General features: G+C 48.3%; 1 protein-coding gene across 9 annotated transcripts in view; it reads left to right on the forward strand.

The window, feature by feature from the left end:
- The first annotated feature begins 2,931 nt into the window (after window positions 1–2,931).
- Window positions 2,932–25,108, forward strand: part of FOXP1 (forkhead box P1) — a 391,136-nt gene continuing 368,959 nt past the window's right edge. For 2 of the 9 annotated variants that reach the window (XM_056335173.1, XM_056335174.1), the window contains exon 1: window positions 4,850–5,266. The gene's annotated coding sequence lies outside the window, so the exon portion shown is untranslated. Of the gene's footprint in view, window positions 3,055–3,695; window positions 3,861–4,519; window positions 4,662–4,849; window positions 5,267–6,390; window positions 6,527–8,767; window positions 8,924–8,948; window positions 8,971–25,108 lie in introns of those variants that run through there. The other 7 variants (XM_056335165.1, XM_056335159.1, XM_056335162.1 and 4 more) reach the window with 7 other exon arrangements.

Here is a 25,108-nt window from a genome sequence, read left to right on the forward strand (position 1 = left end):
AGCCTCCAGCCTGCTCTCCCCAGATCACACTGCCGTGGGGCAGAACAGCAATTTGTCTTCCTTGGGAGCAGCAGTACGTAGGCTGTGCTCCCTGCCACCACGAGCCCAGCAGCAGCCCTGGGGGTGGCCACAGGGCAGCCCTGTCCTGCCAGGCACCGCGTGTCTCCCAGCACACCAAGGCTCTGTTCTGCTCCAGCTCATCCTCTTAGCGCAGGCCAGGATGCGGCTTCCACCATGACCAGGGAAATCAAGAAAGTCTCATAACAAAAGCAGATGAGAGGTGCAAACGCATTTGCAAAGCAGGCACCAGAGTTTGAGATGCTGAAAAAACAAACCAACCAACTTTTTTTCATGGAGATGATATAAAATAATATTTAAATTTTTAAATTATCTAGGTCTGGTTACAAGTCCTCATTGGAGTGGACTTACACATTTCCCTTTGTGAGGCATCTCCTTGAGTCCTTAGGTGTGTCACGTTACTTTTACCTTTTTGTGGGATTTCCCCGACTGGAGAATGGATCCTCTTCCACTAAAGTTGGTGCAAGGTGTGGCCAATAGCATTGTGCTCAGCCTCTGAGCTGGATGGTTTTACCTTTTAAAATTCCCCCTCATCACCAACTCAACTCTTCCTAACCTTAAAGTTCTCTGAGCAAAAGAAACTCCTGGCAGTATTCCCCTTGCGTGCATCCCATGGGATGGGCAAAGCTGCATCTTCTACCTTTTTGAAGTGCACGTATTGCTGGACCGATCGGGCTCACCCCGACTCTACGCAGAAAGTGAGGGAATGGGGGGAGCAGGAACCGTCAGCTTCCCTGGAAGGGGTTTTGCTGTGAGCTGCGGTATGAGGGTGCTCGCAGGTTCCCTTCTCCTCCCGAGTGCTGAGAGAACACTGGGCTTACTTGGAACAGAGTCAGAAATCATAAAGCCAGGCTGCGAAACCAACATACATTTCTCTTTACTACATCCACCAGCTTTTTTGGGCAGTACATAGTGTATGTCTCAACTTTTCATGCCTGATGTCAAAGGCAGAATAATAGGTGAGCACCTGCATGGGCTTTGCACTTACACGGGAGGGCAAAGTGGCCCGGGAAACAGCCATGCAGCCTGGCGATGTGCTCTGCAAAGCCTCGTAAACCAGTGACTAAAGCGGAAAGGACTCCAAGGCCGGGCTCCTGGGACAGCGGAGGTGTGGCATTACAGTAGCTTGGAAAACATTCTGACTTTAAAACAAGTAACACCTATAATTACAGAGGCGTCATCACCTTCATAATTTTTTTTTTTTTTTTTTTTTTTGCTAACAAGCTGTAGTTTTACCCCGTGTACACCCTTGCCAAAATCTTCCAAGCATTTGCTCTTGGGATGGTTCTGCTGGTGGTGGGAATATCAAGCATCTTTCTCCAGGCACTTGTAAAACAATACAGCAGTAAACAATTCAAGTACAATTAGCAGCTACATTGGTGGAGGGGGAGGGAGAAGTCCCACCGCTGGTATTGTCTATGGAATTAATCATGTTTTTACAGAGTTGATGTACTGGTATAGATTTGCAAAGTTAGAAACAGGAGATGAAGAAGTTTCCAATAAACGTTTATTCCAGGATGAAATGTAAACCAAATATTTTTTAGAATGAGGGGTGGGAAGCGTTTAAAAATGCTCTTTTAATAGGTTTATCTCCTTTTTCTTGCTACTGAAAAAAAACCCAGATGAAGCAAAAAAAAATCTAAACAACAGAAGCTTAAGATGAAGGCACTTGCTGTAAAGCCGGCGGTGCCCCGCTCCGTCACGCACCCCGATGGTTGCTGCAGTTCCTGGGCTGGGGGACGGGCTGCCGTGGACCCCCGCGCCCCTCCGCAGCCGCGGTGCCACTGGCGCGCTCCCCCGACGGGCTGCGGGGCCGCCTTCTAAAGCGCGCCGCAACCCCCCACCATGTCGGCAAATATTTATTTGCGACGATTCCCCCCCCCCCCCCCCCTTAATTATTTAAAATATAATGAATTAGGCATAAGTACCTTGCCATTACTGTAATTTCAGGTGTTAATTGCCGGCGGAGCGGCTCCCCGCGCCGATGGGGCGCTGCTGCCGAGAGGTGGCGCCGCGGGCCCAGCCCTGCTCAACGGGGCCCCCGGGGCGGCCGGGCCGGCGCCGGGCGGGGGCTGCGCGGGGCTGCGCGGAGGCGGGGTCCCCCCCCGCGGGAGGCTCCGCGGCCCCGTATCGTTGCCGGCGGGGTTTGGGAACCGGCTTTCCCCCGCCCTGCCAGCTTTGTGCCAGCCCGGTGGGAAGCTGGATGCAACCGGCAGCCCCCCCGCCCCCCCGCAACAACAGACAACCCCCCCCAACCTGAAAAAAACCCACCAAAAACAAACAAAGGCAGGGGAGAAAACTGGGCCCGTGCAGGTCCCTGCGGGTGGATGGGAACGAAAAGTTTTTTCCCGAACTAAGCGGGTCGCGCAGTGACCCCGCGGCCCGCCCCGCTGCTGCGCAGTGCCGGGTGGGGAGGCTGCAGCCCCGACGGAGCGGCCCCGGCCCCGCTGGCCGGACGGGCCCCCGGCGGCGGGCCGGGATGCCGGAGGAGGGCAGGATGCTGCCCGGCAAGGGCCCGCCCGCGGCCGCGCAACCACAGCGCCCCGCGGCCGCCGGTTGCCGGATAACCGGGCCGAGGCCGTCGGTGCTTTGAAACTCGGCGGTGCCTGAGCGGCGGAGCCGTGGGGCAGCGGGGGCGGGCCCGGCCCTCGGCCCCGCTCGGTCTCTCCCCGCAGGCGCTGCCACCGGCCCCTCCGCGGGAGCCCCAACGGCGCGGCCGGGAGCGCAGCCGCTGCGCAGGGCCGCTCCGCGCACCCACCAGGATGAGGACCCACGGCCCGGGCTGCGGTGGGGACCGGGGATGCCCCCGCGGGGCGGCTCCGCGCTCAGCCCGGCCCTCAGGTCCGTCACTGCCGCTCGGCGGCCGGTGCGCGCCGCTGCGCACCCGCGCAGTGTTTCTAGAGCAGTGTTTGCGCCAACAGCGGCGTGCGCTGCGAGGGGGAGCGCAGGCAGCGCCCGCCTGGCCTTTCCGCGCAGGTAAGGCGGGCTCCGCGAGCATCCGCGGAAGACCCTCCGAGGTCTGCCGCGGGCCACCAGCTGCCGCGGGGCCGACCCCCCGGCGGGGCCGCGATTGCGGAAAAGTTGCTGGGGGGGTGCGGCGCTACCCCCCGCCGACGGGGCGGCCCCGGCCCGCCTGCCCCCGCGCGGAACTGCCCCTGGCGGCGCGCAGGGCCGCGCAGCGCTGCGCACCGCGCTCCGCCGCCACTTTCGCTTCCCCGCGGGGCTGCCCCGCCTTCCCAGGCCCGCCCCCCCCCCCCCCCCCCCCAGCCATCCTCCGCGGAGCTCCGCGCCGGCGGAGATCCCCCCCTGCTCCCTCTCCCCCCCCCCGAGCACCGCCCCCCCCCGCTTTTATTATTTTTTTTTTTATTATTATTATTTTTCCCTTGCACCGAGCCTTGTTTACCCAGCAGGTGGATGTGACGTCAGAGACTGACAACAGCAAAAAATAACAACATCTCCCTCCGCGGGGGTGTCGCGGGCCGCCCCCAGCCCGCCCGCGCGGGCGGCGGCGCGGGGCTGCGCGGGGCGGGGAGGGGGCGCGGGGCGGCACGGGGCGGGGGCGCGGCGGGGCGGCGTGCGGGGCCCCGCGGGCGCGGCGCCGAGCGGAGGGCTCTATTGTTATTTACCGAGCGGCGGAGCACGCCGCCGCGCCGCCCGGGCTCGGCGTGCCGGAGGGACGGGAGGGAGGGACGGGACGGAGAGGCAGCCCGCGCCGCTCCGCGCCGCCGCCCGCCCGCGCCGGGGCCGCGCCGTGCTGGGCAGCGGCAGGCCGAGTCCTGCGGGTGAGTCCGGCGCCCCCCGACACTTTCCCCGCTCCTCCGGGGCTGTTGCACTTTTTCCCCCGCCGGCCCCACGTGCCCGGCCCCCCCCACTCCCCCGCCCCGGCCGCCGCCGGCGCGGTAGCGGGGGGGTGGCGGCGGTGCGCGGGTGCGGACCCCCCTCCCCGGGGCTGCGGAGCCGCCCGCACCCCCTCCCCGCCCACTTTGGAAACTTCCCCCTCCCCCCACCCCCCGTGCCCCGCTCTCCGCGCACCCTCCGCGGAGAGTGGGATGCGGCGCCTCCTGCCCCCCCCCCCCCCCTTTCCACCCCCCGCCCTCCCGCTTTCCTCGTGTTTTCCGCCGCGTCTCCCCGCGCCGCCGCGCAAGAGGCGCGCACGCCCCAACTTAAGCACTCGGGGCAAGAAGTTGCGGCGGGGCCGCGCCCCCACCCCCACCCCCCGCGCTCCCGCCCCGCCGGGCCCGGCTGCCCCGTTCCCCCTTCCCCGGACACCTGTTGCGGCTTTCCGCCCGCGCAGTCCCTTCCACAAGCGCGCAGCGCCGCGCATCCTCCCCCACCCCGGGGCCCGCTGCGCCCAACACCCCTCCAGCCGCCCCCCCCCTTTTTTTTTTTTTTTAATACGAAGTATTTGAATAAACATCCGTGCTTCCCCAGCCCGGCGCAACTTCTCGCTGCGCGGGTGCGGACCGCGCATCCCTCACGTGTCCCCGTGTGCGCCCCCCCGCCCCCCCCCCACCGTGCGGAGCCTCGGGACGGAGCCGCGGCTCGCTGCGCGCCGCGGAGCCGGGGGCGGCCGCCGGCGCCCGGTAAGTAGGGCCGCGCCGCGCTGCGCCCCTCGCACCTGCCGCGCCGCGCAGCGCCGCGCAGCCCGCACGCCTCCCCCGGCTGCGCGCTGCGGACCGCGTGTCCGCGCCCCGCTCCTCCCCCGCCCCCCGGTGTATTTTTTTCTTTTTTTTTTTTTTTTTTTTTTTCTTGTGTGTGTGTGTTTTTTTCCCCTGGAATAAGAAAGAAAGCCGGGCGGCGGGGCGCGGGCAGGGCTGCGCGGGGCGCAGCGGCAGCCCCCTCCCCACCGCCGCGAAACTATTAATTATCCGGCAGCCCCGGCGCGGAGAGCATCGCCGGGTTGGCTGCGGAGCGCCTCGATTTTAGCGAGTCTGCCTTCTGCCGCTTCGCTGTAATGATTTTAATTGCGTGGTTTTGCTTTGAGTGAACTAAGCCGAGTGAGATTACTTTTCTTTTTTTTCTTTTCTTTCTTTTTTTTCCCCTTCTCCTTCCCCCCCGGGCCCCCCTGGCTGGCAGCAGCAGCGCTCAGACCTCCCGTACCCACCCGAGGTATCTGCCGCCTGCGAGCGCTTGCAGAGCCGCTTCTCCAGCGAAGCTGGAGCCCAACTTCTGTGCTCAGAAGTTTAAGGTTTCATTTTTAGTAACTGTTCTTTGAGTGAGTAATGTATGTGTACCGCTTGTAGCGTGTCGGCTACACAATGTAGCCTAGCTGATTTCTAGGGTGCCGGATGGTTATACATATTAAAACAATTCTTTAAACTGTGTTTCCTTGCCATACAGTTTTTCTAAACTTGGGGTTTACCTGCTTTGAGCAAGTGTTGATGTCACTAATGACAGCTTCTTAATTAGACAAAAGTTTCAAGAATGTTGTCGAAGAAACTTGCTGCTTGTGCTGTTAGTCCACGGTTTGCTTTAATATTTTTGCGGAGGAAAGATAGGCGTTTCGCTTGATTTAGTGGTATTTTTACAGTTTGTGTTACTGCAGAGAAGCTCCTACTTTTGCTAAGTTTGAGACAGCCTGAAATAATTCAAGTTCTCAGGGAAGTGAGTGCAGGCGAGGAGGTACCGTGCATCTTTGCAGCCAGGTTTGGGGGAAGACAGGGAAATCGGGGCTACTGGTTTCAATTTCTGTCCTCCGAGTCTTTTCCCCCCGTACATTTTATTTGAATTATCTCACAAGCGTATTGAATAGAGCAGGGCTCTGGGGGAGGAAGCTCTTCACTAGTTACCATTCAAAAGGTGTCGGCTAAAATCTCATTGCAAAAAGGTATTGTAGCTTTAACATCTTGCATTGGCAGCATTCTTCCCCCTTAGTCTTTGGATTAGTCATTGTATGAGAGACAGAAAAAAAAAAATCACTTTTTTTTTTTTTTTTTTTCTGGAAAAAGTAAAGTAAACAGCCTCCAACAAGTGAACCTTGACAACCCAGATTAAGGAAGGCAGGAGAGATCAAACAAAGCTGCTGCTGGGCTGTTGTCAGGAGCTGCCTCACTGAAAGCTCTGGACTATTCGATCAGGCAGCAAGGCTATATGTTCACTTATGCAGAAATGGACCATTACAAATGCTGATCTTTGTTGTGAAACCAAAGGATAACTTTGAGAAAAATAACTGCTATTTCAAACAAGGCTTTCTGTTGCTTACGATTTTGATTGCAAAGTTAGTTTTTTGTGCATGGGCTGGGTTTTGGGTTTGGGTTGGGTTGCCCTTTTTTTTTTTTTTTTTGAGTGATAGTGGTTTGGAGTTCATTGTATACACTTTCAGAGAGACTTAGGATTTGATTTTATCTATGCTGTCTAGAGCTGCAGAGAAGAAGGCGTTTCAGTAGTGTAATGTTGAAAACCGTAAAAGTTCTGTGGAATTCAGCTTTTATTTCTGGATCTCTGAATTGTAAGGAAACATGGATTATGTTTTTTTTCTCTGTGTGTAAGTGCTGTGCTGATGTATAGTAGAGGAGCTTGGTTGTGATTAGGCATTGTATGTTGTATGACTGTGTTCCTGGAGTTTAGAAAACTTGTAGTATCTTTCCTTCAAATGCATTACCAAGCAGTCAGGATGGCACCTTATTTTTGATATGCCAGGATTTTTGCAAAACTGTGTGTAACTTATCTTCATGGCTATATTAGAGAGACTCTGTTATTGTGTAGTTTTTTAGTGGGAATGGTAGTAAAGAGTACCAACAGATACTTGACTTTACTTCAATAAACGTTTAGGTTGTAAGTATTAATCAAACGTAGCCAGTGGGAGTTAGGTTATTTTTGTTGCCTGACACTTTCATGTTTGTATTCAAACACTTCACTGCAAACTTTACAAGTATGCTCTATCTTTCATTTCTTTAAAGTATTCCAAAACAATGAAAATGCCTATTAAAAAAAAATATCTGAGGAAAAGGCTGTTACCCTAATGTATATTAATCAGGAGGCAGACCAAGTGCACATCTACTGAAGAGTCAAGAAACCTTTTTGCATAAGTATTTCTTTAATTAGCAGTGCAGATCACACAATAAGCACTTTATACTTTTTATAAGGTAAGGTTTCATAACTGTCCTGCATAACTTATTATAAAGCCTGTAGATTTTTATGGTATACACTTTAATTAGACAATAAAAAGTATGTGTGTTAAACATGCACATGTATGCTATTAAGCCATTTTGGGTAATGTGTAATGTTTTTTAATATCTATAAACATTTTCTGCTTCAGTCTGTTCCACCGGTAATTGTAACACAGCTAGTTTTTGTGCTGGTCAGGGAAGGAGCATGAAAGTTGAGCAGAGAACTATGCATTGAGCATTATTGTGCAGCATATGCTGCAATATGCTTTTCTGTTGGAGTGGAGTGGATCACCTTTTTTTAAGAGCTAAAATTTGCATTATCATCCTTGGTATGATATACTGTAAACATTTGTAGCTCCAGAATTATTCCTGTTTCACGGCATTGTAAAAATTAGGAAGAAGGCTGGTAGTAAAAAGGCAAATTTATGGAATGCAGTTTAGCATTTAGTATTTGTACTGCTTGTGGTCATTTATATTGTGAGATTGAACTGGGATAACGTAAATTCCTTTTGTGAAATACCTGTTCAGCATGTATTTGTATATCAAATGAAATAACATGTGCACACACATATGTAGGATATGTATGTAAAATACAGTTATTTCTGCAAGGCTGTCCAGTTATTTATAGGGCATAATGATATTTCTGTCATCTTAAATTTTCTCTGAGAAGCTTTAATAAATTTAAATAGATTATATGCTGTCAGAAAATAGTATAAATTTTGTTTACGATTCACTTGCTTTAAGGTACTTATACTAAAGAAGCTCATTTAACCCCAAGACTGAGTAGCATTAAGTGGTGAGAGGAGTCTGCTGAAGAGCTGCTACTGCCCTTTGCTCTTGTGATAATCTTAAATTACTACAATTTAATTGCAACTTCAAGGCACTGAGCTGAAATATTTTTATGCAGCTGAGGCAGGGCTGAAGAAGATGTAGGGAGGTTTTTGCAGGTAGCGGGATTTCTCTTTGGAGGCGCAGTGTTTGCTCAGGCCTTCCGTGCCTCCCGGAGCGCATCCAGCACAGCATCGTGTGTGCATGGACGCGGTGCTGGCGCTGCTGGGGGAGCTTTGCCGAGGGATCCCCACCTCGCGGGGAGCAGCCAGCTCGGGCACCAGCGTTTTGTTTGTTGTTAGTATTGAAGCTGATGTTTGAATTAAAGAGCGCACTGTAATTATTCCTCAAATGAGCCTTGCTGGCAAGTTGCTTCCCAGAGCTTTTCCCTGCGAGTCCTTGCTGGGGAGGCAGGGTGGGATGGGGCTGGTAGCTGGAGGCGAAGCCCAGGGGGTGGTCAGCAGCGTGGGGGCACGGGGGGCACCCTGCTCTGAAAATACAGCCTGGTGGCTCACGGCTGTGGCACGGTCCCCATGTCCCCAGAGGTGAGTTCGGGGTGCAGCCAGTCACCCTGCCTGCACAGGGCCTGGCACAGGGCACGCGGGCATCGCCCAGGGCTTCTGCTGGCATTGCTGCCTTTGGCTTCAGCTTTTGGTCCGTGTCGCTAACTCACAGCACTGAAACTTTTTCTCCCCACCACCCCCTTCCCCCCCGCGCGCCCCCTCCCCCCAGTACACTAGCATGTTTTCACACCCGGCAAGCGGTTCAGCGGAGATATGATACGCAATAGGAGCCAGAAAGCATTTGCTAAGTGGAATTTATAAACGTCGTGCGCTAGAGATCAGCAGCGTCTTTGTGACCGTTCTTAGAGGTCCTGACAACCAAACTTTATCCGAATGCTTAGAAAGGTATGGCTGGGCTCCGAGTCCTTGTCTTCATGCCACTGAGGACACGCGTAAGTGCTTGGCTGCGCTAAAGCAGAGCGATGTTTAAATAGTGAGTCTTGATTGTTTTTCTGTGGGCCAAATCCTTGTAAAATGTCTGGTGGCAGTAAGAAAGGAAGAAGGTCTTGTGTTTGCTCGAACCGCTTGCTTTTGCACTGACAAAAACGCTGCTCACAGCCTGCTGCTCTCGCAAACTACTGTGCTGTTTGATTCCTGCAGCTCGCCGTGTGTTGGGAATCGCAGCTGCTGTAGGTAACAAGGTGATGCCGGTGTATACAGAGGGGGAAAAAGGCAGGATGGAGTAAGTCATGCAGTCATTAATTGTGGGAACTCTGTAGTCTTTTAATATGTATATAAAAAAATACTATATTTTGGGCTGTAGAGGAATCAGCTGTTCTATTTTTAGGAGATCAGATATTTGTTGGTTGGGATGTCTGGAGCGTTTTAACACGTGCTCTTTTTTTCTTACTTCAGCATTGGAGCTACAAAGTCAGAGAAGCTGCTGGCTCTGTTCGCGTGCAGTCTTCTTTGCAAATATGCTCTAGGGTTTTGTCTTTCTATTCTCCTGGCACCGATCTCTTCCCTGCTTGCAAGTGAACAGGCTTATGTCTAATGGCTGTTTGTGTGTGGCAAGTATCCAGAATAATCTTGATAACTTTTTGTTCAGCACCATCCTGAAAATGAAGATAGTATTCTATGGAAAATGAGCAAAGAGAAGAGCATGAGCAAAATCAGTTTCTCTCCAAGAAGCATCTGGTACCTGAGGAGGACTAAATAATTTTTCTACTCTCGTTGACCCTCCCCGTGCTGTTTTTAAAACATCTCCATTTTAGTGCCTTGAAATTGCAATTAAGTTGTAGTAATTTAAGATTATTGCGAGAGTGCAAAGGGCAGTAGAAGCTCTTTAGAAGTCTCATCTCAACACTTAATGCTACTCAGTCAGGGGGTTAAATGAGTTTCCTCAATGTAAGTACTTAAAGTAACTAAATCGTAAACAAAATTTATACTATATTCTGACAACTAATAATCTATTTAAATTACATTAAAGTATGTGTGTGAAAATTTAATTAAAGACAGAAATACTGTCAAGCCCTGTAAATATCTTGACAGATCTACTGAAATGGAACCCGTATCATAAAATATTTACATATATCTGATAGGCTGCAGTGTTTCTGGGAGTGCTATTCTGAAACTAATTGTGGGCTTTTTTCCTCCCAGTTTTCTGTTCAGTTGCAGTGGTCTTGGAAAGCAACAGAAATAAATACCCTGAACATTTTATTTGAATGATTCTCCAGTGTACTGTTTACTGCTAATCGCTCTTTCTGTACAATACTTGTCACTGCTGTGGTTTTATTAGAAGCGCTTATTTCCTCAATAAGTTAGTTTAGCGCTGCTGTTACTTAGAGGTGCACTGGAAACGCGGGCTGCTGGTGCAGCGGGGTAATGTTGTGTAGTAGCTGCGGTGTGGCAGCGCTAGATGTGCAGTCTGTAAGTCAACTTTCTTCTGGATATCTGGCCCAGAGCACAGTACTGCAGGGTCTCTTGCACTGGTGTGACTGTTGATTTAATTGATTTTTCAGGTAGAAAGCGCTTATGACCTTTTTGCCAAATTTTGAAATATACATGGCAGCGTTTCCCAAAGTACTGGTGTGTGTGCTTGCTACGCAGGACCTGCTGCTGCAACCCCAGCGCATCTCCTTTGTGGTGTGTGGTCCGGGCTGCTTTCAAGATGAGGAATGTTTTGCCCTGGAAAAAACTGGGCTTGGCTGAAACTTCAGCCAAACTTTGGTCCTTCTCAAAACCCACCCTCTGGGATTCTGCATGGGGCCAAAGCAGGCGGTTTTGCTGGGAAGGGACAGGATGAGCTGTGCTTTCTCGTTGCCTGGTCGTGGGTCTGGCGAACTCTTAGCTTTCCTTGGCTTGGGTGTTCATCCTGGGAGCTGCAGGGCTGCAGAAGGAGGGTAAGGATTTGGTCATGGAGGGAAGGATGCGACGGGAGCATGGTGTTGGGGAGCCCGGGCTGGGTGCTCAGGTGCTGAGCACCAACAGCTCGACAGAAGGTGGCACAGTTCGGCAGGTTAGATGGAGCCTTTATCGGCATCGTTAGTTTTCCCCTCTTCGCCAGACATTTCCTTTCATGTTGGATCCGAGTTTTAGCTGTACTTCCCGATCAGTGTTGTCATCTTGTTGCTAACAATTAGGGTCAAGTGTCTTTCCTTGGGCTCTCTGCAGTCTTCGCGTTGGTGTCCCTCCCCCAGCTCCTAGCCCAAGCTGTTTGTTCATTAATTAGTAGATTGGGCATATTAACACATCAGTAAACCGGAGTAGTCAGACTTCCCAAGGCATCTCGGGAAACCCTCTCCAGTTTTATGTGACTGGACATGCACTACTGCTGATTTAGATAGCGGAGCCGATGATGCCGAAGTGTTGTTAAGAGAGAGATAAATAGAGAGAGCCCAGCAGTAAGCAGAATGTCATGTGTCTATTAAAAAGCTTGTGATAAAGGAAGATAAAATGGTGAAGGGGGGGATTGCTGGTGTATTCAGAGCAGCCGCTAAACACCTGATCACAAAAATCGATGCCGAATTCCCGTTTCTGCAACACACTTGCCTGCAGAATTCATGCCTGAGCCTGGGTTTGATTGCAGCGAGCAGTGGAGCCCTGAAGGGACTTTTGTTCTTGCCAAAAAGACGGCTGGAGGTTTGCAGGGATTCAGGAGCTGTCTGAGCTGGGATTCAAACATCCCTCCCTGGTTCCCTTTGAAGTGGCTGCCCCTTTTCTGCAGCGATGTGGTGTTCCCGTGATGCTGATGAAGTTGTTCCAGACTTGTGCCGGGGCTTGTTGCTCTGTGCTGCCCTGTACCTTGATGTCCCTGGCACGGTGGCCACCTGTGTTTCTCTTGGTTCCCATTCGAAGATCTGTCCTTGGCTTCACGGCAGAATAACCATGATGCAGATTTTAGTGTATTTGAGTCTTTTTCTCGGCCAGGGGCAGAGGCTGCTCTGCAGAAGTGAAAAATGTAACTGATGATAAAGAAATGAGTGGTTGCAGCAGATGAGAGGGCAGTGGTATTAATTTTACCAGTTCTGTAATGAAACATGCAGTAAAACATTAAATCGTGACAGCCTTGTTTACTGAAAGGATGTTTATCATTCCATTAAGAAGGATTAATTAATTAACTGATATTTCTTTAGGAACCAATATCAGTTTTAGAAAGCATCTTCCGAGTGTTGCACAGTGAAGGTGACGTTTGTGTTTCTGCTGCTGGAGAGCTGGGAGGTGAGCGTCAGCCTCTTCCCAAGAAACTTCTGGGAATGCCAAGGGAGCAGAAATAGGGTTGGTTTGTTTTTCTTTTTGCAACTAGAATGTGCTACTCTGATAGTCTTTTGATTGCAAGGTTGTCTTTTATGACTTTTGTCAGCTGGGCCCATTGCAGGCCTTTGAGGAGTGGTCTGTTCGGGATTAAGAAGTTAAAACCTTCTTAAAGTGTTCATCTCGGTGCTTGCATTTCTATTTTTTTTTAATAATAGCTTTTATGTTGTAATAGTAAGCTTGCTGACAGTGAGTCATGAACTCTATCTTCCATGAACCTCATGACAAATTTTTGTTAGCCGGTCAGGCAGCTCGCTTAGCTTGTCCAGCCCAGTTCCCACGTTTTGTACTTGCGCTGGAAAGAAAAATTGCATTGACATCGGTGGTGTAAATCCTCCTTTCCTCCCGTGGCAAAAATCCCCTTAAAAGCAGTGGCAGTGCAGGGGCCGTGGGGGCATCGTGAAGCAGCACCTGGCGCTGGGCTGTGTGGAGGGTGTTGAAGCCAGATTCATTCCCATTGGGAACGGCCCAGTCCGGGGGAGGACGCGGCTGGCAAGGCTTTTGAGGTTGGCTGGCGCTCACTAAGGTCAAAAGTGTATTTTGGAGAGGGTGCACATGCAGATAGGGGAGCAGGTGGGCAGAGGAGAACAATGACAGTATTTTTCACCGTTTCATTTTTGAAGGAGCAGATTGAAGCCCCTGGACGGTGAGAGGTGCAGGGGCTGGGGAAGCATCTGTGTTAGTGCTTCTGCATCCTGTGCTCCCGAGTTCCCTGCCTTTCTTCCAGGGCTTAATTCATTTTTTGCCTCGATGGAGATCACGGTATTTGGCATAATCTCATCAAATTGCTGCCGTTTCTCATATAATGGCCCCAACTTCTAATATCGCAGTTAGTGATACTGAAACTGTACCCAAACAGAAATTTTCTATGAGTGATATGAATTCTGCCCGGCAAATAGCATAATACAGTGGCACCAATTGTGTTAGTATTGATACTTTCTGCTTTCATAACTGCTCTACTTCTCAAATAGGGCTCCTTCAGACAGTATCATGCAAACTCTGTTGATCAGTGTACTGTAAATTATTCCTCCCCCTCGGGTGAATTTCATAAATAGGTGTATTTCTGTGTGTAGTATATAAGACAGCCAGATTTTGCTTGGGTTATGTGGCCTGAGCCCCAAATACCTCTGTTGAAATCATGGGAGCTTCCTTGGGTAGACTGAGTTTTAAAAAAATAAATAAAAAAAATCAGTTTGGCTCAGAATAAAACCTTTGAATATTCATGTGCATAACATACAATAAGAATCTATCTGGATGTTCGTACAGAACATCATAGCCTGTATCTAGCAGATAGAGAGGAGAGATTTTTCTCAGTAAGTTTTGCAATAGTAATAATGTGCTAACAACTTTGGCAATTTATTTTAATCAGAGAGTTGTGTCAAGGGCCTCATCCTGCTCTGACTGAATTAAATGAGTGCTGGGAGAAGGAAGCTCTGAAATAGCTTGTACTAAATTGTTTTTGTTAGTTTTAAATGATATGCCTGTGCATTGATGTTCAGATAATGTGTATTAGGTTTGTAAAGCTCCTGAGTTATATGTTCAGAAAAGTGAAAATGTATTTTTCAGTGATAAATTACTTGATTCTTTAAGGGCTTTGAAAGAAGAATGTCAAAAGTATGCAGCACAATTGTTGTTTGTAGAAGTATTTTAAAGTTATTCTCTGGCTAACCCATCTTGAGTTTTCTGAAGGCCAGTAGTGTAAGGAATGGTGGTTTTATCCAGGAAACCTTTCTAATCCATCATTTCAGTTACAGGATTTAACTGAGAATGGGAGAAACCCATCTTGGTATATTTCAGCTGATGTCCTACAGTGTATGTTTGTTCTGGGGGGTGGTTTGGTGGGGTTTTTTTCCCATTTGTTTCTTTGGTTTGGTTTTTTGTTATTCACTTCTATGAAAACAGTATATACAGCACTCAAAAAATACTGTTTCATAAAAGTTGAAATGGAACATTACCTGTGAATTAAACTAAAATATTTTAAGCCTATCCAGCATATTCCTAGCATTAAACAGTTGGAGGAGACTAGATATTTCCAGTTTATTTTTCAGATTGCCTCGAATATGGTCTTTCTGGAAAAGGGTCCCGAGACAGTTGAAGGGGAAATACGACTTTTTTTTCAGCCAATACTTCATATTTGCTGAGGAATTCTGATCATGCAGAAACGTGTTGCATGGAAATGGGAATTTATTAAATAAGATTTTTAGGGATTATAATAGATGCCATTAGTTAGAGGCATGCTCATAGAGAGGTAAACTAGTAAATCTGAACAACCTGAAAAATAGTAGCTATAGGCGTCTGGCTCTGTTATCAAACTTGCTGCATAAGCCAGAGTTTATGCACTGTGATAATGCTAATGACCAGCAGAGCCAATGATGCATGACTGGAGGAAATCAGTGGTATAATCGGAGAAAGTTATCAGGTTTTTGTCATTAAATATTAGTGATAAATAATACACTTCATTCTGAGTAGATAGGACGTATTTAATTCTGATGTGGAGAGCTTCAATTTAATAAGGGGCATTGCTGAGTAAAATGATAATCTTCCGTAATTTAAAGGGAAAAATAAAAATGCATTTGTTTCAGCATAATCTCCTGGTGGCTGCCGTCCACTGCTGTTTGTCTTCCCTGGTGTCTGATAGTGAGGAATATCTTTGCAGCTATTTGAGATGGCTGTTTATAGCAGGGTGTTTTATCTAAGTTATTCGTTTGTGCAAGACAGAGGTCGTTATGTGAGACCAGAATCAAAGGGGATCTTTTGAGTATAAACCAGGTATCTTCTTTTGTTTTCTGCTTAAAAATGTGAATATTGTAGCAGCTCTAAACTGTGTGCTTCATGCTGTGGTTTCCCTAGAAAACAGTCCACCTGTCCAGGCGGTAACAGGAGGGAAGGGATGAGGACAAAAGATAGAGATAAATTAGATCTTGTTTTGCAAGTTATCTTTTAAGTCAGTGGGAGAACAAGGAAGAGAAGTATAGCTTAAACTGAAGTAAGAGGGATATTAATAGTCCCTATAAAGGACAGTTTGCACCAGGAAAAAAAATAAATAAAAATCTGGTTGGCTTTTTTTAGCGAAACAGGCTAACACCCAGTGTAAATCTGTGTCATTAACTGAAGCAGTGCGTGATTTTTAGAGCATTGCTTTTCCTCTTGTGAGCCTTTGCCTGTGGAGGCTCATCCCCTGGGCTAGAAGGAGATGCAGTGCAGTCTCTACCTTAGGGAGACTTTGCTTGCCAGCTGCAGGACCTCTGCCTGTGTCAGCCCGTGACCCCTTTTAAGCAGATATTGGCATTTTTGCCCAACGAGTGGCTTTGTAACGTGGCCAGGATCTTCCCACCGCCCCTCGGAGTCGTGCTCGAACGCAGAATCTCAGCTCAAGTTTCCAGAATTAGATGGCACAGTGAGTAAACATAGCGTACTTGCCAGTTCTCACATCCTCTTTTGCAGCGAGTATTGCAGCAAATCCTGCAGGTTTGACTCATCTCTAAAGTTCTTCACTGATCTGAAGCAGATCTCGTCTGCTTTTTGAGAAAGAGCTGGAAGTCTGGCTGCAGCTCCTGAGCACGGTCCTTCTGTATGTGAATGCAGCATGCTTGAGTTGGCCTCTACATAAACTTGGGCAGCTCTGAGTAACTTTAGCTGGAGTTATGTGCCTGTCTCTAAGGGTAAAATTTGGCCTGCAGTCATTCTTTATTGAAAGTTTTATGGAAATACTTTGTTCTTGCTATGCACAAATATTTACATTCTGGTAGGAAGATTTCCCCCCCCCCCCCCCTGCATCCCCCCCATCCCCTGCCTTGCGCTATGCCATAAGCAGAAGGAGGGGGTGGAAGATATTATGCATAATGCCCTGTGAGTTAAAAAATAATATTCAGGTTTCCAATTGGTATTTCTCTTAGGTCAAAAAGAGAAAAAAACCTGCCTGTATTGGAAGCACTGTCTACTTGCAGCAAGCCATCCAGGGTAGGATGGGGGTTCTGCTTAATGCCATGGATAAATTGGAAGGAGAAGGGCGTACGGAGCAGAAAACTTTTCTGGGTAAATAAAAGTAGTGTCAGGTACAGCCCCCGTTTTAAGAACAGCATGTCTTAATGTTTCTGTTCATCGGCGTTGAATCACCTCCGCATGTCAACCTCTGCCTGGTGGTTGCTCTCAGCAGATTGAGGAGGAGGACACATTGCTCTGCAAGTGCATTACAATGGTCCACACGTGTGTCGTGACTCAAGCACGCTCACAACTTCATGACTTGTATCAAATGAGAATTGTTTCCTTAGAAAGCCTTTATCTCCTTTGTATTTTTTTTTTCCTCAGATGAAGGCTGACACTGCTTTCACAGACGATTTGACAGTGTGCTTGGTGCTGTACGGAGTGAGGACTTGGTTCATGTGGCAGCTACGTAGATTTAGATCTGTCGCTGGGTGCGTCCCATCGCCTCCCTCCCTCGTGCTTCAGCTAACTCTGCCTGACCGGGGAGTGAGACCACGTGGGAAGCTAGACCAGCAGAAAACTAACTTCAGCTGGAAAAAAATGTTTTCTGCCAGTTGAGCATCCTCACTGGGCTCTGTGGAGGTCAGAGGAGGGTCCCAGGGGGTCAGCGCTGCCCCCTTGATGAACCTCTGGCCCCTTGATTGACTTTGCTGCAGTGTGAAACCCCTGCCAGCGGCTTTGTGTCTGGGCCAGCTCTTCTCTGTCCAGGCGGAGGAGTTCTCCTTGCCCGGCTGCCCTGGGGCATGCTCCCAGCAGCGCCTGCTGATGGGACCCCCCTGCCAAAGCTAACACAAGTATGGGTTTTCATTTAACTGTTAATTTAATGCTGCTCCCTTAGTGCCAGGTACTGAAGTCGTTAACAGGCATATACTGAAAAGCCTGGCACGTGGTCATCTTTGGGTTTTCTTCTTCCCTGTAGCAGTAGATGATGCGCTGATCCAGAGGCTGGTTATTTTTGATGAGGGTGCTGAGAGATATCCAGATTACTAGCTACTGTTGTTTCTTGCTCTGTTTATAATCACTTATCTGTACGATAAGCAAATACAGCTGCACATAAAACTTGGATAAAACTGCATCCAGGCTGCTAGCTAACTTTTGAGTTAAAGAACAGAAGTTGATAAGGAAATAGATGGCCAGAACTCAGCGTTGTCACGTTGGATTTGCACCAAAAAGGGTCTGACCTGTAGCCTCTGTTCACTTGGTGTCATGCAAGATGTCGATGTCATGCAAAGGTGGCTGGGAGGGAGCGTGGCTGCCAGTGTCCGCCTGTGCAGGGACAGCCATGTGCAGCACCATGGGCTCCGACTGCGGTGGGGCCGCCTGTGAGCCCAGGTGTTGGTGTAGGGGCTTAGCGTAGCGTGGGGCTCGCTGAGGCTTATATTGGGGGTTTGAGTAAAGCTTTAAATACGGTTTATGCTTTTATTGCTTCTGAAATGGATGCAGGTGCATGTTAGGAGGAAGTGAAACTGGAGGAGCCCTGAGGGAGCCTTGCTTGGACCATGCCAAGCAGGTAAAGCCTACAAGTGTTATCACCTTACTGATAATCTGGCATGGTGTTGGCATTCACATGTATCGCGGGGATTATGGGGGTGAAGTCATGCCACAGTTTGGCAGGGACCTAATCCTTGCACGAGGTGGTACAGGGAGGCTGTGTGCTTTGGGTCGGTCTCCCTCCCTGCATGGGAGCATTTGCTTGCCCATGAGAGCTTGGCTTGCTTGGCTGTCCCTGTGCTGCGATGGGAAGCAATCGGTAGAGTGTTCCAGAAGAGGTTAGCACTACAGAGTGGCCTTGCAGGGTGTCCCGGACTCTCCCCAAGCCTTGCAGGGTGTCCTGGACTCTCACCAAGCCTTGCTGTATAACCAGCATCTGCTGATGAGGTGGGATGAGGCTGCTCCATGCCCCATGTGTTTTACTTCAGAGCCGGTGGATAATTTTGGGGGCGGGTGGAGAAGCAGTAAGGGTGGCAGTGGGAGGAAAGGCTGGGTGCCCGGTGCCTGCTGGACAGGGCTGCACCTGCGCGGCTCCTGTCACTGGCGTGCAGGGGGAGGCTGGCTGCAGCGTGCCTGGGGAAGTGAGACCAAGAGCGAGACAGGCACACAGCTGCCCGCCCTGGGGCCTCCCTGGTGTTGCACAAAGTTGTCTGCCTTCTTCAGCTGAAGGCCCGTTAACTACCTGTTTTTGCATTTTCTTGTTGAGGAATTTGAATGTGCAGTCTGTGAAGTGAAGCATCAAAGCATTAACCCTCACTTTTAATTATTACCTTTTTTTTTTTGGAAAGGACTAGCAGTTAGAATAAAATACTTAGTAGGAATAAAATACTTATTATTCACCTTTTCTTCCTACTTGGTTTGTGCCCAACCGGAGTTGCCAGGTCTCCCCAGGGGTGGCTGATGTGCAGGTGAGCAGAGCTGCAGTCCTGAACCGGTCCTGTCCTCCCCCCCTCTTCACCGAGTCGCTGAGGTTTCATATTCTGCATGTGCAATTATACATGCTGCTAAATAACGCTCATGTCGTGTTAGGGTTATTCACTGTTTGTTCTGATGTGTCAACATCACATCTGATTGGAACCTTAATTGCCCTCCATGCTCCTATATTTTCCTTTTGCCTCCTAGACCAGTTGGAGGGTGTCTTGAAGGGAGAGCCCAAGCTGGTGCTACCAGAGTGTGGGCTGTCCTGCTTGGCAGGCTGCACATGCAGCGAGTGCCTGGAAAAACGCCCCTCCAAGTCATTATGAATTAAGCGTCACAAACAGAAGCAGAGGTGAAGCTCTGTGAGGAGGTCTGTGACTTGAGCCAAGAATTGTATGATGTGCAGAGATGGAGAGGAAAGCAAACTTCGCATCCAAGACATGGAGGCTGTGGTGCTCCTGCCCCATGGCGCTCCAGTGCAGCCATCTGAAGGCTGCTGAGATCTCCACCGTCCCACCCACTGCCCCCGCCAGTGTCTGTCACTGTAGTGCCATAGCCAGGAGACCTGCAAGCTCTAGTTGTCGTCACTGAAGTTGCTGATGGTTGTTAGCAGCTGAAGCTGACTGAGCAGTGTTTTCCCAGTAACTAGCTAGCAAGAAAATACTGTGGATCTGCATGTATTCCCCGCACCTGGATATGCCATGTTTGTTACCATCAAGGTAAGTGAGGTAAACCCCAATTTTCTGTAGTATGGCAGAAAGTCTTTGTGGGTAAAATAATTTTTTTTTTCTCCATTTTTCAAAGCAAGCCAACAGCAGGACCTCTGAAGGTATAGCTATGATGACAGCTACTACTGCAAGACACCACGGGGCTTGTGGGTCAGAGAGCTTTTGGTAGGTGACTTGGAGCTCTACTGTGCAGCAGTGGCAGTGGCTCTCTGCCCACCCACCCTGTGTACTGTGCCACTGTGCTTGCATTGCAATGAGAGTTATTTTATGGTACCCCATCAATAAAGGAAGTGCTCTCTGGAGGCCCCTGAGCACCCTGTCCCTCGCCCCGGGATTCCATGTGCACTGTATGCCACTGAATATATCTGTTACCTGAATGCAAATGTGCCGGAGAAGGTTGAGGCTTCTGAATGGCAGAAATTAGTCTGAGGAGGAGAAATTAATAGGAGAAGGCAAATGCAGAAATTTTGCATTCACATGACTCTTTGCCATGACCGCAGGTTTGCATAAGAAACAGGAGGGACCTCCATCGGCAGCCAGATTGTCCAACGCTAACAGTGTAGGGTACGTCTTCCAGTCTCCACTGAAAAAAAAAAAATGTAGTGGTTGATTACCTCTTGGTTTTAAATAGGTGTAGTCTTGAGCACAAATTGAAAACAACCTTGAAACTGCACAGATTCATAAAACTGTACACTGGGATTTTAAAAATTACCTCCATTGGAATCCTGGAAGCATCTGTTACATAATTAATGCACTTAAAAATATATTCTATTTATGATTAATCCAGGAGTGTAGTGTGTGCTAGTTAAATGTCTGAATCCCAGGGTGCAATGCGAGGAGAGAAATGCAGTTGTAATCTATTTGACGGTTATAGGAAAGGACATTTGCTACAAATAAATACATTTTCCTTAGTCTTTTTATTTGTCAAGGCCAAGCTTATGTCTGTTGTGCTGAGTTTGTTGACTGGTAAATGTTTTGAGATTTATGCTGATAATTTTGTAGATCTACTGGAAAAAATAACTCAAGAATAATTAGGGAGATTGACCATACGGTAATGTACCACGTGTATGACAGCGTTACTGGGTTGATGATCTTGGGTATGGTGTATGCAATTAAAAGTGCTAAGGCTCAGGACTGTGAAGCTTTTCAAACACTCTCTGCGATATACAGATGCTTTAGGGGATGTATGTTTTCCAAAGGATTACTTGCCAAAGTTAGTGGATGCCTTGGGTCTCCTCTCCAGAGCAGTACTTCAGGCTGAGACTTCCTGGGTATGAGTGGCGAAGCATGCACAGCAAGCACAAGTACAAACCTCAGCATGCACAGTGTGGGTTTTTTTTTTTTTTAATCAGGGTGGTTCCAGGGGCTCTGTAGCCTTACTTTTTTGGAGACTTTTGAGTTGGCATCCAGCCACCGGGTCCTAGAAGAGTTTCTGGCATTGCATTTCCTCTGACAGATTTTTTTTTTTTTTCTCTGCCCTCTGTTTCTGTTCCCTTTTTTAATTCTCCTCCTTCATCTGACCACTGTCTTGTCAGGTTGGTACAGGATCATGCTGTATAAAACCCTTATCTTCTTCTATCTTTTGTGACTGTTCCGTAAAAGCCTGCAGGCAGTTAACGATTGTCCATTGCCCTGTTGCATTCCACAGTGGCAGTCCCTTGTTGTGGTGGGCTGTGGGTTGCTGTGGGTCCTGCGTTTCCCTACCCACCTTGGGCTGGCTGAACATCCCAACTGCAGTGGCAAGAGCTTCATGGTGTGGTGGAAGCCTGTAAAAACATCTCTTTCCAAATGATTTTTTTTTTTTTAAGTGGACAATCATCATGTGTGTTGGCTCAGGAGGTGTTCTGAGATTGAGTGGTGCAGACCCCATTGCACCTTGTCTATCCTGTATCGCTGCTGGATCATGAAAGGGGTTACCCGTACTGAAACCATACATGCTCTTTGATGTACCTGCCTGCCCCTGCTGCCAGTGGCGTGTCACAACATGGTGTGGGGTGGAGGTTGGTGGCTCTGCATTAGCCCCCTAGACCTGCAGTGGAGACAAGACAGGGATAGGGAGGGGAAAACGGTTGTCTCCCATTTGCTTTTGATGTCTTTCTGCCTGGCTGTGTGGTCTTTCAGCCCTGTACCTGGTGTGGATGCTGGAGGCGTCATTGCTGATTGCCCATTGCAGATGTGTGAGGCGTACGGCAGCCTGACTCTGCTCCGGCATCCTCTCCCCGAGGCTGTCTGCATTGCCAATACTGGAAGTGAGTTACTAATGAACTCAGGTTTCCACTTACTATCAGTTGTCTTAAATTGTTTCTGCACTTCAGAGTCCCTGATGTCCCTTCAAAATGTAATGAGGGAGGAGCGAGCCTGGTTTTGTGAAAGACAGAGATGCTGTAGCCTGTGTTGAGCAAACTCTTACCTGTGGACTGTGCTCTTGGCTCTCCCTTGCCATTAATCTCGATGGAAACATTACTTCTGACTTTTCCCGCTGTATAATGCAAACCCTTGTTATGTTTGCAGTATAAAGGCATACTCGGCATGGGTTTTCCCTTAAGTCCCGAAGAGAGATGGATATTGAGATTATATGTGTGCCAGAATGTATTTCTAGCAAATTGGGACCAAAAAAAAATAATTGATTACTATTGGTAACTTAATTTTCTGCAAACTAAAGAGCCCCAAAGAGAAACCCACTTCAAAAGCCCTTTGTTTCTTCCTTTTTTTTTTTTTTTTTAAACAAAGGGTACGTTCTAGCTGTATTTCAGCGGTCTAGGGTTTCAGCCACTTTCTTTGATACCGATTTCTGTGAAAGCAGTTGTGTCAGACAGAAGGAAATGATAAAATCTATGAATTAAGGCAAAGGATGAGAAGGGCAGTCGGTAGCGTGAAATGGAGATGTGTTAGGATCTAATGAGCCTTCCTATGAGCGGATCCCAGTTCCTCTGCTCATTACAGGCCAGGTTGCTGATGTTTGGCAAGTTTAATGGATTGGAGTAGGTGGCTGATAAAAACAAAGAATAAGATTTTAGGGAAAAGCAGAATCTGGTGACTACGGTAGTCCAAGTTTATTTTTAGAACTTGATTGCATTTGAGTTGCTAGCATTAGGAAAACTTCTTAGCTCACATTATACTGCAAATTTCTTTAATTTATTTTTAAAGTGGAAATTTTGCAAGCTGACGTTTTGCAGCATGCGTAGTACGATTTGGCTGACAGCATTGTCTGGCAAAAGAAATAACCAAATTATTATTCAGTCATGGGTTTTTAACAGCCGCAAAGCAAGTGGATGTTAACTAAATGATGCAATTTATTCCCTTCCTGCTTATTGCCAGCTTGCCTATTACAGAGAGACTGCCAGCTTTAAATAAGTGGTACCCAGATGGTAGTCGCATGACGCCCACTTGGTTACAGAGCCTAAGCAGGGAATAACTCGGCAGCCACTACAAGCTGTGGGTCAATTGAGGGGGAATGCCTGTTGCTTCACAGTTTTGCATATGTAAATCTGTTAATGTTATGTCAGTATTGTGCGGTCTAAACACAAGCATTGCCTTTCTCTGGGGCCCAGATGAACTTGGATCGCCGCCCAGTTAATGAGGAGCTGAGTGCGGAGCGGCAGTCGGAGGCTGCTGCCGCCGTTTGCTTCCTCGGTGTGAACTCGCCGCAGCCCGGATGCTCCTCCGGCAGCGCTGCCCAGGGCTGGCCAGGCTGGCCGGAGCAGCGGGGCAAACGCCCCCTCTGTTTTTAGCCCCAGCACAGAAGAAGGTTGTGCTTGGCCTGGCTGACGTTTTCTTTCTGTCTGCCACACTTCTGCACTCGCCTTCATCGACTGCAGATGTGGCGCGCGGCCGCCTCCGAGAAGTCATGAACTGTGTCGTCTGCGCCCTTTAACAGCCAACATCTGCTGCAGCTGCCTGATGGAAGCAGCATGGAAACAATTCTGGGGAGAGTGCTGAAGTTGGGAAGTTTGGCCCTACAGATAATTACTTTATATTAATTGCATTGAGATAGTTACTGCATGAGTCGGGTTTCAAGCCCCCCCCCCTTTTTTTTATTATTGTTTTAAAAGCAGTAGTTAAAATTGTTTGACATGGGAATGCTTTTTCTTGTCGATCGTTTCTGGTTCTGAAAAGTTTATTACAATGGGTGAAAACAACAACCAAAAAAACCCATAAAAAGCTGGGGCTGTAATACGCTTAAAGGCTGAAAAAGTACCAATAGTGTTGATTTAACCAAAGAAAATGTTCCTGGAGGTATTGTAAATTTTATGTGCCAGATGAAAAGCATTAAGTGTGTTATTTTTCACGAAGGAAAAACATTCTGATTTTTAACCATTTTGTAAATTATATTAATGCTGTAATACGGCTTAAAAAGTCTTGGGCCTGTTCCAGGAGCACTCACCCCGTGAGCAGGTCCCATGGGAGCACGGGTCGGGGGCCCTGCCTGGAGCAGGGTTGGGTGCAGGGATTCGGTGGGCAGAAATTGTGTCTTTTTGGGCAAAATACTCTTGTTGTTGCTTGGTTTTTTTCCCTTTTCTTCTTTTCTGAAAGTTGCAAGCAAGCATTTTAAATGCAGCAAGAATAAAACTGAAGGAGAAAATAAGCTGCTTTGGAATGTAGCGGAAAGCTGAGATGCTTCAGTATTTTATCTTTATTTTGCTAATTATTTGTCATGGAGATCTGAGTTGATTCCCTGAGATTTCTTCTAAGCCTCTTAAGAGTAATTTTTTTGGCTAATGGTAATTTTCCTCTGCTTGATGTTCCCCAGCTAGAGTGTTATGGTGCTGCTTGCCGGCACGGCTGGGGAAATAAGCTCAAGGTTCAGAATGTGGACCAGCAAGGGGAAAAAGTGATGAGGAAAACCAAAGGGTCTATAAGTGCCATAGGGATTTCGTGGAGAGTTGTAACTTAGAGGCAAGTCTGTCTGTCTTCCCCATCGCTTGGGCTGGGCTGGGAATTTGTCCAGCAATTGTCCTTTTTGATGGAAAATTAGTTAGCAGTTCTTGAAAAGCCTGTAGCAAATTCTCATACAATAAAGGTAAATCAAGCTAGGCATTGGTTTATATGTGATTTTTTCAGCACCCTATATAAGCATGAGAACTATAGCTTACCCTACTGAAAACTTAATTAGGCAAACAGAATGCTCTGTTAGCAGACACTTACAAACCCAATGTGCTCAGGACTAGATTCAAATAAGTTAATAGGAGTTATATTAGGTGTTTCTAATGGTGCTTTCCATTTTTCAAAATAAATGCTGTCTTTGGTAATAAGCCACCCACACCTTTTTGGGTAATAGTGTAATTGAAAGGCTTGATTATGTCCATTTAGCCACTGAGGTTCCCTTCTGCTGTGTGGTATGTTAATGCAGGTCTCTTCATAGCCTTTATATTTGGATGCCTGGTGTAAAGCCCTTATAGGAAAAAAAAAATGCAATGAGAGAAGGAAACAATCTGTTGTGGAGTACACTCAGAAGAGCCAGCAGACAGGAGCAGAACAAATCTTCAGAGTTAGTGTGGGTGTAGGGGTGCGTGCATGTTTGTATGTAATGTATTTAAAATGCCAATAGCTTACGCCTTTTGAAGGCTCCAAATCATAGCTGTCATATTAGCTATACCATTTCCAAAAATAATGCTGGGAACAGACTGATACTGATTGTTCAAAAAAGCATCATTAT

The sequence above is a fragment of the Falco biarmicus genome, chromosome 4, assembly GCF_023638135.1.
Source record: "Falco biarmicus isolate bFalBia1 chromosome 4, bFalBia1.pri, whole genome shotgun sequence".
Taxonomy (NCBI): Eukaryota; Metazoa; Chordata; class Aves; order Falconiformes; family Falconidae; genus Falco; species Falco biarmicus.